General features: G+C 44.8%; 1 protein-coding gene across 8 annotated transcripts in view; it reads right to left on the bottom strand.

Annotated features, from left to right (window-relative positions):
- CPQ (carboxypeptidase Q) overlaps positions 1 to 15,445 on the bottom strand; it is a 334,290-nt gene that overhangs the window by 125,778 nt on the left and 193,067 nt on the right. The window lies entirely within an intron of this gene.

Genomic DNA, 15,445 nt, shown 5'->3' with positions numbered 1-15,445 from the left:
TCAGGAATACAATAAAAATGAAATATTCAAAATATGAAAAACGTACACTTCCCATTATTCTGTAATTCAGTAAGTACTAACAATAGAATCCAGTAATTAAAACTACATTTTCTAAATGCAAGTCACCTGTCTCTAAATGCAGCAGAACGCTCGTTTTTTAAAAACAACCCTCCCCCCAATCCCAACAGTTTGCTGCTCCACTTCTAAGTAATTACAACACAGGATTAGTATCCTTCCTATTTCAAATCAGCCAGATGGCCAATAATGTTATATTATGATAATAATATAGATATTGCATTGAAGTTAGCAAGACTACGGCCACAAAATTACCAAACGTGGCAGCAGCTTGGTTCATAAAAAAGGCTGTTCTAAGACATAAATCATGTGCTGGCCCCAAACCCACATCAGAAGAGAGTGTGTCATGTTCCAAATGGTGCTAAAGGTTAAGACTTAAGTGACAATTAGAGAAGATATTTGAAAGGTTGTTTTTATTTAACTATCACATCACAAAATACTACACACTGAGGGCCAAGCCTTGGTCCATTGCATAAAGTCTATGTAAAGGGGCTTTGTGCAAGGGAAACTCTTGACAGGTAAAAGCAGAATTTTCCCTCTCTCCCTAGGCCGTGGAGCACCGGCACATCTGCTGCTATACCACAGAGGTTTGTAGTAGCCACTGCTGCCCCTAAAGTTGCACTACATGGAGGGAAGGGTTTGGTCAATATCTTCATGTGGTTATGGAACCAATGTTCAAACCTGCACCCCTCCAATGGCTCACCCCCATACTGTTGTGGTATATATTCACAAGTTAGCAGAATTGCAAAGAAAACTGCTCTGTGCCTGATGTTATTAAAAAGGAAATTTTTTGTTTAAGGCACATTCTTTTTAATCGAGTTTACTATGGCTTAAATAAGGGTTTTATTTTAAAACACTGCTTCCTAATAAGGCATAATCCACCAGAACAGCAAGAGATTTTTTTGTTGGCATAATATCTAGTAAAAGTATTGGTAAAATGTAATTTAGCCTAGAAAACCATGTTCTGTGATGATTAGAGTATACTATATGGAGAATTGTATGGCAAACTTCAAGCCAACCACTGCTTTAGTACACAGAAGAACAAAAGCATAAATAAAATAAATGTGTCTCAGCTTTTCCACCTAGATAAATGATAGAATATACACTTTAAATGATGACACTAGAAAAATAAGATTTTTTTATTTAGATGTTATATAAACACAACATAGGTCACTCTTGCAATCTGCAGCTGGTTATAACATTATTTTCTTGATTTATTAATGCAATGATCCTATCATGCCCTTATGGATGCCATGTATATCTAATACCAGTATGCAATTCAAATGAAAGTGGAGGAACTTGACACTTGTTCAAACCATACAAAGTCAATATTCCTCATTCTGAGAGATGTAATGCACTCAAATAAGGCTGTCTAACACTGGGAGAATGTGGGTGGATAAGAGGAAGATGATGTCCAAAAGAGGATGGAAGGCACCCAAAGTAATAATTAATCTTTTCTTAATCGTGCAAAATTAAGAACACATCCAAGGTAACCACAGACCCTTCTCTAGGAGCAGATTCATTCAAAAGTCTGCCAGGTTCCAATACAGCAGAAAATGAACTGCACTATGTGGAATCTCACCTTTAACTAGGAAAAGTGTTCATTTACTCACATTTTGAGCAAGTCCCTTGACTTCATTCAAACACACAGGCCCTGATTCTGATCTCATGTTTCAAAGGAGTTGTTCCTGATTTACCCCAATGAGAGTAAGAGGAGAATAACCCCATACTGTGCAAATGCTTGTCACAGAACCTAGTTACCACACTAGCTTGGTAAAATTTCACTAAAATGTATTTTACCTAGGGTGATCAGATGTCCTGATTTTATAGGGACAGTGCCGATATTTGGGGCTTTTTCTTATATAGGTGCCTATTACTCCCACCCCATCCCCATTTTTCACACTTGCTATCTGCTCACCCTATTTTACCCCCTAGTTTCTATACCCACATTGCCCACTCTGGGCAAGAGAAATAATACAGGGGCCTGGCCCTCAGGATAAATTTTAAAAGCCATTACAATCTACCTCATTTTTAGGGTGACTGGAGCTAAGTTCCCTCTAAGCTGTGCAGCCGTGCTGCAGGCTATCAAGGTCCACGCAGGTAGGGAGAGGTGCCTCTCCCCTGGCACCAGAGCTGCCCCGGTAGGGAGAGGTGCTCTCCCTCGGGCTGCTGAGGTGAGAGAGTGTTGGGGGGAGTCCTCTCTCTCCACCACAGCCCTGGGGCAGCCTGCACTCCAAACCCTTCAACCCTGGCCCCACCCCAGAGCCCTCACCCCCAGAGCCCTCACCCCTCCACACCCCAATACTCTGCCCTAGCCCTGAGCCCCCTTCCGCACTCCAAGCCCCTCATCTCCGGCCCCACCCCAGAGCCCACACCCCCAGAGCCCTCACCCCTCCACACCCCAATACTCTGCCCTAGCCCTGAGCCCCCTCCCACACTCTGAACCCTTCGGCCCCACCCCCACCACACATCACCTCCATATTGGTGCACATGGTGCAAATTCATTCCACACGTGGATGTTAAAAAATTAGAGGGAACATTGGACTGGAGGTAGGCGTGCATGTGAGTCTCATGCCACCACTTCTGTCCTATTACATCCTAGATGCCAATGCAGTTAGTCGGCATTCCTCAGCATCCTTCCATTGTACAGTACTTTACTGTAATAACCCCCAAACACTGCAGTATCTCTAATGTAAGATGTAATCCTTACTGATGTCATGTTCTCTTATCTCACTTAAGCAATCCTAAAGCATCCACCAACTTCAGTGGAAACAAGATCAGAGATAATATCAAATAACCAAACCAAATGAGTGCATGAGCACCATTACAAACCTGCCCTGTAATCACAAGCGTTTGCTGGATATTCACAAAAGTTAGTTTTATAAGATTATCTTTGATCTGAGTGGCTTCGGATACTGCAACCAAATGCATTAATAGTAGTGTTTATGCCATAATTAATTGAAAAGTTCATTGCTAGCAATATAGAGACATATATGTATGCACCATTTGTTAATCTTGAGTTGCACCTGGATGCATTATATACCTTGATGTGCTTATTATTACTCCATACATGTTATCACAACCCTCGATCAGTTCCCCAGGTGAAAATGCACCACGGATTCGATGTGCTCCTAGTTTGCAGGGGCTGAACAGAGTTTATGTGCTGGGCCTCTAGGCACACATCCCAGGTACAGACACACTTCTTGGCAGTCCACTTGCCTAGACCTTGAAACTAGTGCTCTTGCCCCAAGCCTCCCTGTAGCTGCTACACCTTCACAGAGTTCCACCCAAGCTGTGGACCCTCTGGTTTACTGTTTCCCTCTTCAGAGGCTACATCACAGTAAAAGCAAGTAATACAATGACTTTGCAGAGGAATGTCTAAACACACATATAATTTACTCTTAGATAGCAAAAGAGCCATACAGGTCTATGGAAAAACAACAAAACCTGCACACAAATCCCTGCCTCAGTTTCTTCAACAGCCATGTGGGATTTAGTTAGTCTCTCTTCCGGGGATTCAGGATTTATCTTCTCCTCCTTCTCAGCCATGTCTGCGTCTGGTCCTAGTCTTCTCCCCTTTCTAAAATGGCCAACGAGAGCACCTCCCTTTTATAAATTTCCAATCCTCCCCCACCCCCTGCCTCTGCCCTTGTCAGATGACTCTCCTCAGTGGTTACAAGCTCACTTTGTTGAATGGTTGCACGGGAGGCTGCTAGCTCATTGTCTTATGGTGCTTGTATTTGAATGGGGGACACTCCAGGTTAATGACCCTTGATAGCTATGCATTCTTAGCCTTCTGCTAGGCACAAGAATCTCTCCAGACACCTCCCTGGAGGTTTCAGCAGAAGATGGATGGTAAAAGGCAAAAAAATTGACATAATATACACTTACAATCAAAATGGCATTCACAAAACAAAATGAGTTTGTAGTTTGATACAGATACATATAGACATATGCAAATCAGTCACAGGCATTTATACTGGTAAACATATACTCTATACTTCAGAGTGTACTTAAAAGGGAAAGGAGGAGATGTGAACAAAGGTCATGTTATAGATAGAGAAGGGTATTTACCACAACTAAAAGTGGTCATCATATTACCAGGAGTATATTATTTGCGAGTATAAACATTTTTAAATGTTGGAAAAGCTCTCTAATTCCCAATGCACTAAAACAGTCCTACTTCTCTTATCAATATTGCTGGAACTATATCAGTTCCTAAGGTATTCTGAATATCCTGAGACATATATTGGTGGTAAGATGGCAGCAAAACTAACTGTCATCTCTGTAAATATGCATTCCAGAACTGGCTAGACTAGAGGTTACTTAAATATTTTAGGCCACCTTTGTTAAACATTAAGCTTGATGATCGAGAACTTGATGAAGCTATGGTTTTATCAAATTAACAAGGCTAACTTTGAGCAGAGATTATCACCCTCAAAAAACAACTCAAAAGGAAATTAATTAAAAAAAAGTTGGGTTACAAGTTACTAACACAAAAAAGAAAGAAATTAAATTTAATGCTGACACACAAAGTCGTTAATTTGTTGTGCTACTGATATTAGAGTCCAGGGTTTTACATACAATGTCTAAAATCCTGACCCCACTGAAACCAATGGCAACTCTGCCCATATATGTTGCATAACCAAAGTATAACTGACTAAGACCTGGTCTACACTAGGAGGTTATGTCAAATTTAGCAGCGTTAATTCGAATTAACCCTACACCCGTCCACACAACGAAGCTATTTATTTCGACATAGAGGTCTCTTTAAATTGATTTCTGTACTCCTCCCCGACAAGGGGAGTAGCACTAAATTCGACATGGCCATGTTGAATTAGGGGGTTAGTGTGGACGGAATTCAACGCTAATAGCTCCGGGAGCTATCCCACAGTGCACCACTCTGTTGACGCTCTGGACAGCAGTCCGAGCTCGGATGCTCTGACCAGCCACACAGGAAAAGCCCCGGGAAAATTTGAATTCCTTTTCCTGTCTGGCCAGTTTGAATCTCATTTCCTGTTTGGACATCGTGGCGAGCTCAGCAGCACTGACAATGATGCAGAGCTCTCCAGCAGAGGTGACCATGCAATCGCAGAATAGAAAGAGGGCCCCAGCATGGACTGATCAGGAAGTCTTGGATCTGATCACTGTGTGGGGTGATGAGTCCGTGCTTTCGGAGCTGCGATCGAAAAGATGGAATGTGAAGATCTATGAGAAGATCTCAAAAGCCATGACGGAGAGAGGATACAGCCGGGATGCAACGCAGTGCTGCGTGAAAATCCAGGAGCTGAGACAAGTGTACCAGAAGACCAAAGAGTCAAACGGATGCTCCGGATCCCAGCCCCAGACATGCCGTTTCTACGAGGCACTGCATTCCATTCTAGGTGTGGCCGCCACCACTACCCCACCACTGTCCATGGACTCTGACGATGGGGTATTGTTGACGGCTGCTTCTTCGGAGCTGTTCGCAGATGGGGAAGATGAGGAAGGAGATGAGGAGGACGAGGCAGTCGACAGCGCTTTCAACGTTGATTTCCCCGACAGCCAGGATCTCTTCATCACCCTCACGGAGATCCCCTACCAACCCTCCCAAGGCAGTAACCTGGACTGTGAATCAGGGGAAGGATCAGTAGGTAAGTGTTTTAAACATTTATTTTGAATAGAATAGGCATGGTATGTTAGCAATGGGTTTTTAATGATTAGTTTGCCCTAGGCGCTTAACTTTTTAGTCTTTGCCAGTGCAGCTACTGGAAAAGTCTGTTAACATGTCTGGGGATACAGTAGAAATCCTCCTGGGACATCTCCACGAAGCTCTCCTGGAGGTAATGTGAAAGCCTTTGCATCAGGTTCCTGGGGAGAGTGGCCTTATTGCCTCCTCCATGGTAGGAAACTTTTCCACGCCAGGCTAGCAGCAGGTACTCCGGTATCATTGCCTGGCAAAGCATGGCGGCATACAGCCCTGGTGTTTGCTGGCATTCACGCAGCATGTGGTCTTTCTTTGTCTCCATAATCCTCATCAGAGTGATATCACTCAGGGTGACCTGCTTTGAATTAGGGGAATTTTAGTACGGGGACTGATTTCCTGTTCCTTTAAATAACTGTAACCGGCGGTTTACAGCCACGCAGTGGGGGCGGGGAGGCGAACCGTTCCTGCTGAGTGGTTCGCCGGCAGCATGTAGGTATCTTTCCTGGGGACAGCCACGAAGGGGGTGGGACAGGGGCAGAGTTTAGAACTTATGGTCTGTTCCCGAGCCGAGGCAGCACAGCAGACCCAGTGGAGGGAGAACATGTCGCAATACCAGCGATCACACAGCGATCACCTGTAGATGTTCTGCAGGACTGGAGGCAGGAGGACAGAGCCCTGCTGCATTCTATCTCTAACTGCCCTCCCCCGCCACAAAGTCCCATCTCCCCCTCACCCAAAGTCCCAAGAAGGAGGGGTGGCAGGGGCCGTGAAAACAGTCACTCCACCCCTGCAGACTGCTCAAATTGCAGAAGGCTCTCATTCCCAAAGATTTGATACGTCCTTTCCTTCCCTCCAAATGCACCTCACCCAAGCCCCCGTCCCAGTTTCATCCCCTAACTGTGTAGTTCTTAATAAAAAATACGTTTGTTAATTACTGTTTCTGTCATGTTCTTTTAGAGGACAGTGTGTTTGAAGGGGGGAAAGGGGTTGGTAATTGGAGAGGACAGTCACCTTTACCAGGGTACAGACACGGGGGCAGGTTCAGCAGAAGGTCACACACACATTGCAGTCACTAGGCACACTGGTCAGTCTGGGAGGTGGTTTTCATGTATTGTGTGTGGGGGCTATGTGAGTTTGTGGTGGGGGAGGGCGGTTACAGATCTTATGCAGCGGTCCTTAGCCTGGATGACAGAGCCACGCAGCAGGGGATCTGTAACCGCCCTCCCCCGCCACAAAGTCACATAGCCCCCACACACAGAGTCCCGAAAAGGCGGGGTGGCAGGCTCCATTGAAACAACCAGTCCACCACTGTGGACCGCTCTAGGAGCAGGAGCCTGTCATTCCTCGAGTTTAGAAGCGTCCTTTCCATCACTACACCCGCTCCCCACCACAGTCTGCGTCCCAGTTTCAACCCTTTACCGCGAAATCCTTAATAAAGAAAACGGTGTTAATGAACAAAGTTTCATTTATTTTATTTTTAAAGGTGTGTTGGAAGGGGGGGGTAAGAGGGTTGGTAACTGGAGAGGATAGTCAACATTAACTGGGTAAATACACGGGGGCAGGTTCTGCTTCTGTTTTAAAAAATGTAATAGTCACTGGTCACTCTGGAACCTAGCTTTCAAAGCTTCCCGGATGCACAGCACGTCCCGCTGGGCTCTTCTAATCGCCCGGGTGTCTGGTTGGGCGTAATCAGCCAGGCGATTTGCCTCAACTTCCCACCCCGCCATAAATGTCTCCCCCTTGCTCTCACACAGATTGTGGAGCACACAGCAAGCTGCAATAACAATGGGGATATTGGTTTCGCTGAGATCGGAGCGAGTCAATAAGCTTCTCCATCTCCCCTTGAGACGTCCAAAAGCACACTCCACCACCATTCTGCACTTGCTCAGCTGGTAGTTGAAGAGTTCTTTTTCACTGTCCAGGGCGCCTGTATAGGGCTTCATGAGCCAGGGCATTAGTGGGTAGGCTGGGTCCCCGAGGATCACTATAGGCATCTCCACATCCCCAACAGTTATTTTGTGGTCCGGGAAGTAAATACCTTCCTGCAGCCGTCTAAACAGACCAGAGTTCCTGAAAACGCGAGCATCATGAACCTTGCCCGGCCATCCAACGTTGATGTCCCCTATGGTCCACCAGTGCTTGCAGCACCATTGAAAAGTAGCCCTTTCGGTTAATGTACTGGCTGGCCTGGTGGTCCGGTCCCAGGATAGGGATGGGAGTTCCATCTATAGCCCCACCGCAGTTTGGGAATCCCATCGCAGCGAAGCCATCTATGATTACCTGCACGTTTCCCAGGGTCACTACCTTTGACAGCAGTACATCAACGATTGCGTTGGCTACTTGCATCACAGCAACCCCCACGGTAGATTTGCCCACTCCAAATTGATTCGCGACTGACCGGTAGCTGTCTGGCATTGCAAGCTTCCAGAGGGCTATGGCCACTCGCTTCTGGACAGTCAGGGCTGCTCACATCCAGGTGTCCTTGCGCTTCAGGGCAGGGGACAGCAACTCACAAAGTTCCAGGAAAGTTCCCGTACGCATCCAAAAGTTTTGCAGCCATTGTGATTCATCCCAGACCTGCAGCACTATGCAGTCCCACCAGTCTGTGCTTGTTTCCCGGGCCCAGAATCGCCGTTCCACAGCATCAACATGACCCATTGCCACCCTGATGTTCAAGGCACGGGGTCCTGTGCTTTGTGAGAGGTCTGTGCCCCTCTCAGACTTAATGTCCTCACCGCGCTGCTGTAGCCTCCTCGCCCAATTTCTCAGCATCTGCCTCTGAAAAAGGTGCATGATAAGGTGCGAGGTTTGACAACGGCCATAACTGCAGCGATGATCGCAGCAGGCTCCATGCTCGCGGTGCTGTGGCGTCTGCGCTGTCAATCACCAGAAAAGTGCATGAACTGATTGCCCGCGGGCGCTTTCACGGAGGGAGTGCGGGAGTGAGGGTTGAATGACGACAGTTACCCAAAACCACCCTCGACACATTTTTTGCCCCAACAGGCACTGGGGGCTCGACCCAGAATTCCAATGGGCAGCGGGGACTGCAGGAACTGTGGGATAGCTACCCACAGTGCACTGCTTCCAATGTCAACGCTTGCCCCATTAGTGTGGATTCACAAAGTCAAATTACTGTCCTTAGTGTGGATACACACGTTTGAATTTGTAATATCGGTTCCACAAATTCGCTTTAAGTAAAATCGAACTACTCTTGTAGTGTAGACATACCCTTAGTCAAAATGCATCAAACTTTATGTTTGAATTCCTGGTTCTTGCTAGGTTGTGTCACAACTTAATGTTATTTAAACTTTGTGTGTGTGTATATGAAAGATTGAGATCAATAGTGCAAAGTACTAAATTCCCTAAAGTAAATACTTTCCCACCACAGGTTAGAAATGTAAACCAACTATTCATATGGAAGGTTAGCAATTAATAGTACAGTCGAGTCTAACAAAAATAGGGTCTGATAGATAGAGAAGTTCTTTTGGAGAATTCATAATACAGTTTAAAAGGTTGTATTCACATTCAAAATGTCAAAATTATTCTGCCTTCACATGGAAAAAAGGATCAATTTCTTTAAAGTCCATAACACTGGGCCATATTCAAAGGCAATTTAAATGATGGTGTAAGTCACACGAGGTATGCAAGTAGGTTGAAGAACTGTTGTAAGTGGATGTAAGAGGTAAAGTAATGTAAGTTGCATTGATACAGTATTCAGTGGGTGTGTAAAATGAAGGGGCAAAAGGCAGGAAAAGCCTTTATCTTATACCATCCTGTTAGTTGCTATTACTGCTTTAGCCCCATCCCTTCTGGCGTTTTCACCTATGTGCTACATTCGTTTTGCACACCTTGGGTCAGATCCTGCGCTTGCCCCTTATGTGAGTTCATTCCATTGGTGGGGAGAGCATATTGATCTTTCTCCCTCTCTTGCCCAGCGAACATAAGGGCCAGGCAGAATCACAGGAGGAAGCCAGCTGCACCTAATAAAAAAGCATAGCAGCAGATGTACAGACAGTGTGCCTGGGAACTCTGGAAGGGATGTCTCCCAGGGCTCCCTCTGGGGCACTGCAGCTCCATCACCGTCAAAGGGCTCAGCCTAAATGGAACACTTGAGTCCCCACTGAATACCAAACTGGTGCAAATTACACTACATGACCACTTATCCCACTGTTTAAGCCACTGCTGTATTTGTTACAGAAATTTCCATGGAGCTGCACTTGCTTACACCAGCTTCAAGTTTGGCCCACTGTCAAATTTAGCATTTTTTCCCCATTAGTAGCCTACAGTCTGCTTTTATAAAGTACATTTACGGACCTGAAACAAGATACAAAATGGCCCTGTACAGCACATTCCATTGTTGTTACTCATTAAATCCTTACTGCATCCTCTATGTTGTTCAGTTTTGTAGGGTGATCAGGTTTCATTAGACACAAGAGATTCACTGGATGACACTAGCATTTAAAGCCCTGACAGGAAACTTGAGACATCTTTGAAAAATGCCTGATGCCAATACAAGAGGAAGATCTAAATTCTTGTGTAGAAAACACAAAAAGAAATGTACAACTACATGCTTGGTTAACAGAAGCCTCAGAATTAGGTGCCAAATACACAAATCTTACTAATGTATGTTCGGGCACTGGTAAATGGTACACTAAATATGATTTCCTATAAGGGTTCTCACTGTGATATTAATAAGGAGATGTTTTCATAGTACTTTTCTCCTGACTCTACTCATTTACAATGGTGTAAGATCCGAAAAACTACCCTCATCACTGGTTTGAATTAGTTAAGCAAGATAATAATCTTACATAGCAAAAAGTCAGTCTCTCTAACACCAGCATACTATTTGCATCTGTGCCCAATCATCACTATATTGTTCCCCAGAGTTGACATCTCTGTTCTCCTTGTCTAACGGTTTGTATCTAGTAGTTTGAGGGCCCATTTATTTTCTCCCAAACACATGGCGCCGAGGATTCAACACTATTAATAAATATGCTGTACATGGTGCCATTCCTCTAATTCAAACAGCCTAATACCAACAATTTAAATTAAGTGCCTGATGCACATCTGATGGAAGTTCCTACCTATTTATAGTTGGCAAATGATAGTGGCCCATTAAAAAAGGAATCCTTTGATCCTGGGTAAGAGTTTAGAATCTGAAGTTGAACACAAACCTCTTGCTCACAACCAGTTAAGAATTCATTTCAGGTGCAGGAAGGCTCGGAAATTATCCCTTTTAAGAGAAAAAGCTATTCACATTACAATAGCATTCACTGGATTGAATGATAAATTTAGCAGAATAGATAGACAATATTAAACTAAATTATACAACATATACAATTCTTTTGGATGGCAAGCCCTTACCCAATAACAAAAACAGAAGCTTTCCATTGACAGTCAATAGAACTAAGCACCCTAGGTGTTTTTGGAAATCCCACCCATTCTAATTTAAAAAGTCTCTTTGTACAATTGTGCAGAAAATTAGCTAGTGGGAGAAAGAAAGATTTTTTTCTTCAAAATTAAGGGAGAAATTTAAAGGATTATTTAAAATCATTAAAAAGAGAAAGAACTTCATGGAAAAACACATTTACGTATTCCTATCCTTTAAAGCCCAACTTTGGTATACCAATATCCCAGATAAGTTAAAAAATGTGAAAGGAATATAGCTTTTTGGGTTGGAAAATGTGGCATGCATGTGTTTTTTAAAGTAGATCATACAAGTTGCTTTATTTGTTGCTGCTTTTGCTTTGTTTGTCTGGGTTATTTTATTATATTTTATTTTCATAATGTTCAGGCCCAAAAGAAAGAGTAGACAGTATTGGAGCAGATATTAGTGACGGGAATCTAGCAAAGATGCAGTGAATTCTAAAGATGGTTAGAGGGAAGAGACTGAGGATTCTTGGACCTCAGGAACAAGGGAGGCTGTTGCAATCGTATGGGTTAACTAGAAAAGAAGCACAGAATCATGAGTGGGAAAACCCCACCGAAGGTGTAGTTGGCAGAATCTAGGGGAGAAGAAGAAGAAGAAAAGGAGGAAGTGAAAACTGAGATATAAGCAGTGCTAGGGAGAGCTCTGGAAGTGAGGACAAAGTTTAAATGTAATTTGGGAAGAGTCCAGTGAAGGGATTATAATGTGTGTGTTTGGTGAGAGAGAGGAAATTACACTGTCAGTGTGACAGGACAGGAAGATTATTTCAGCTGAGCATTTTGGATACACTTCAGAAAAGAGGCGGGAAAGGAGGAGGCAGAACATGAGATAAGGAAGGTACATGGAATATAGACAGAACGGGAGGGTTGCATTTTAGAAGTCATGTAGAGGAGGAAAGGAAACTGCATTTGGTTACAGTGTGAATGTGGGAGGAGAAGGACAAGGAGAAACTGAGATTACTCCAAAGGCTGTGAGCTGAGTGGCAGGCAGAGATAGAGAGGGAACCATGAATTTGTCATTTGTTATAGAGAACAAGGGGAACAGAGATAGGGGAGGGTTTAGGAAGGAATCATGGGAAGCTTACTTTTGACATGTTTAGTTTAGGAAAGTGATGGGATATCCAAGAAAAAATGTTAGAGAGGCAGCTGGAGATTCAAGACTGGACAGGACAAAGCAGTTGATTTGTGAGTAATCTGTAATCATGCTCAGTGGCGGATTAGCCACTGGGCCAATAGGGCTCGTGCCCAGGGGCCCCAGCCAATTGGGGCACCCCTGCGCCCTGACCTGCTCCGTCTGCCTGGCACTCCCTGGCAGGAGTGCTGGGTGGGCGGAGTAGAGCAAGCCCCTGCACCCTGACCCCTCTTCCTGGCAGCAGTGCCGGGGTTGGGGGGGGGGAAGACTGCAGGCGGAAGAGTGGGGAGGAGCCCCCACTTGCTCTGGCCCAGGACTCCACAAAACCGTAATCCATCCCTGATGGATAGCTAAAGCCATGTGAATGAGGTCACCTAGGGAGGAGGCCTATTGGAAGAGAAGTAGGGAACCAAGGACAGAGCCCTGAGATCTCACCTGAAGAGAAGGACGTTGAATGAAAACGGCAGGAAGAGCCAGGACAATGGAGTCGCTGAAGCTAATGCTTATTTGAGTGCTCTTTGTACAGTGACTACAGGGCCAGGTTAAATGAGTGTTACAAAGCAATATACCGAGTAGTTGTGCCGTCCTGTATCTGGGGTTTTAAATAGAGAACTGATTAGTGCAGTGCCTCAACAGCAATACAATTCACACCCTCAAACACAATCTATTACTCTCTCTTCCGGATTAGTAGCCAGTGTACATTTAAAACAAAATCCCCAAAGTAAAAGAATACACATAAAAGACCAAAGTGCTGTTTCAGCCACCTCCCTGCCCCTATGGAAGATCCAGGTTTCTGAGCAAATTTTTTTCTGCTTGAGTAATCTAATTTGGGGACTCCCTTCCTCTCTTTCAGCAGCAGATTATTAGAAATACAGGAAAACATTATAAAAGTCTTGTAGAGCAGAAAATACCATGTCCTCTCACTCTCGTTCCGACACTTTACAAAATGTGGCTTGGATGTTAAAGTACAGTAGTCTCAGCTCTGTCTCTGATGTACTTTATGTTTTGGAAAAGTAGATTGGAAAATCAGCGATTTAATGCTCAGTCTGCACTGTCTTTATCTTCCCTCATTCTTGATGACACAGACACCTGTCTAGTGCTAGGCTAGGCTACACTGAAAATATATAAATTAAAAAACAACAACATGAGAACAAGATGATGCAGTGACCTCATTCTGAATGGTTCTTTGCATTTCAGTAGCTCCACTGGGTTTTGCACTTGGAAAAGGCTGAATTTCCCTCTGGCACCAAGCTTTTAAGACTTTTTTAAAACATAAATAAAGAGCCATTCTTTATCTTGAAGCTAGTGAGTACACTTGAGTTTGCAGTGAAGAGGAAGCCAACAGGAGAAAGGACAATAAGCTTATAGGGGTCTGTTTGCCTAAATTTACCAAAGCAGCAATATACTTTTATGGCAGGACCACAAATATAATCATTCCTTTAGTATATTGTACTAACATGGGACATAAATACTCTGGTATTTTCTAGATGTGCAGTTCAGCTTGGATGTTAAAATGAAAGCATGAGGTTACTTTCCACACTTAAAGTAAGAGCAGCACAGGGAAATATTTTTCCTATTTAGCAGATTCAAAAGTTACCTTCTCCTTATATAAAAAGCAGTCACATACCAAAAGATGCAACTTTTGGAGGGAGACTCTATCAGAACAAGGAGGTAATATCAAGGATGCAGATATTTTAATTAAAAAGTAACTATTGTAAAAGATGACAACATTGCTTTAATTTGTTTCACAACATGATAGCCTACCTCTCATAGAGCAAACTACTGCAAATCCACAATTATGATTAATGCAGGAACATTTTAAAATTTAAAAGTAAATTAAAAATGACATTCAATTAAAATTATGCGAGATGAACCAGAATATTGCACTAACAGAAAAGGAATTACTTCAGTAAGAAGCATTTTCTAATAGATAGCTTCAGTCCTCATGTATTAAGCCAGCGAATATGGAACACAGAAATGTGAATTGATACATGGGCTACAGCAAATGGAACAGAAATCTATTTTATGTAATACTTCCTGACTTACAGTTTTCCAGACACATTAGTCAAGGCCATAATTCAGGAAACAGTTTCAATTACAATTTTAAAAAGTCTTAAAGGGACACTGTCAACTCTCATTCTTGTGAGATCCAAAAATTTTAATATCGATAGAACCTTGCAGTTCATGCCCATGATGTTTTTAAAACTTTCTTTTCAAGTGTAGTTCTCTCTGGCTTTGTCCACAATAGGAAACAGGAGTTTAGTTTTACTAGTGGTGACCATAGTTTGTCCTTGTTAACATTTACAGCAGGGGTGAGCAAACTACAGCCTGCGAGCTGTTTTAAGCTGGCCTGTGAGCCGCACCACGTGGTTCAGCCCCACTCTGGCGCTCCAGCCGGGGCACTGGGTTGGGCGCCACACCACGTGGCTCGGCCCCGCTCTGGCCAGGGCGCTGGGTTGGGGGCCGCATCATGTAGCTCGGCCCCGCTCCGGCCGGGGGCCACACCATGTGGTTCAGCCCTGCTCCAGCACTCCGGCCGGGGCGCAGAGTTGGGGGCCACACCACGCGGCTCCCGAAAGCCGTAGCATGGTCCCACTCCGGCTCTTATGCGCTCCAATGGGAGCTGCAGGGGCGGTGCCTGTCAATGGGGCAGCGTTCAGAGCCACCTGGCCATGCCTCTGCGTAGGAGAAGGAGAAGGGACATGCCACTGCTTCCAGGAGCCGCTTGAGGTAAGCGCCACTCGGAGCCTGCACCCCCCGAGCCTCTCCCCAGCCCCCAACCCCCTGCCCCAGCCCCTCCCATTCTCCAAACCTTTCTATCCTAGCCCGGAACACCCTCCTGAACCCCAAACCTCTCATCACCAGCCCCACCCTGGAGCCCGCACCCCCAACCGGAACCTGCACCCCTGCCCCAGCCCTGATCCCCTTCCTGACCTCCGAACCCCTTGGTCCCAGCCCAGAGCACCCTCCTACACCCCAAACTCTTCATCCCCAGCCCCACCCCAGAGCCCACACCCCCTCCTGCACCCCAACCCTAATTTTGTGAGCATTCATGGCCTGCCATACAATTTCTATTCCCTGATGTGGCCCTCAGGCCAAAAAGTTTGCCCACCCCTGATTTACAG

Source organism: Chrysemys picta, chromosome 2, assembly GCF_011386835.1.
Source record: "Chrysemys picta bellii isolate R12L10 chromosome 2, ASM1138683v2, whole genome shotgun sequence".
In the NCBI taxonomy this organism is placed as follows: domain Eukaryota; kingdom Metazoa; phylum Chordata; order Testudines; family Emydidae; genus Chrysemys; species Chrysemys picta.
The sequence above is the reverse complement of the archived record's forward strand: the minus strand, read 5'-3'. Positions and strand labels throughout refer to the sequence as shown.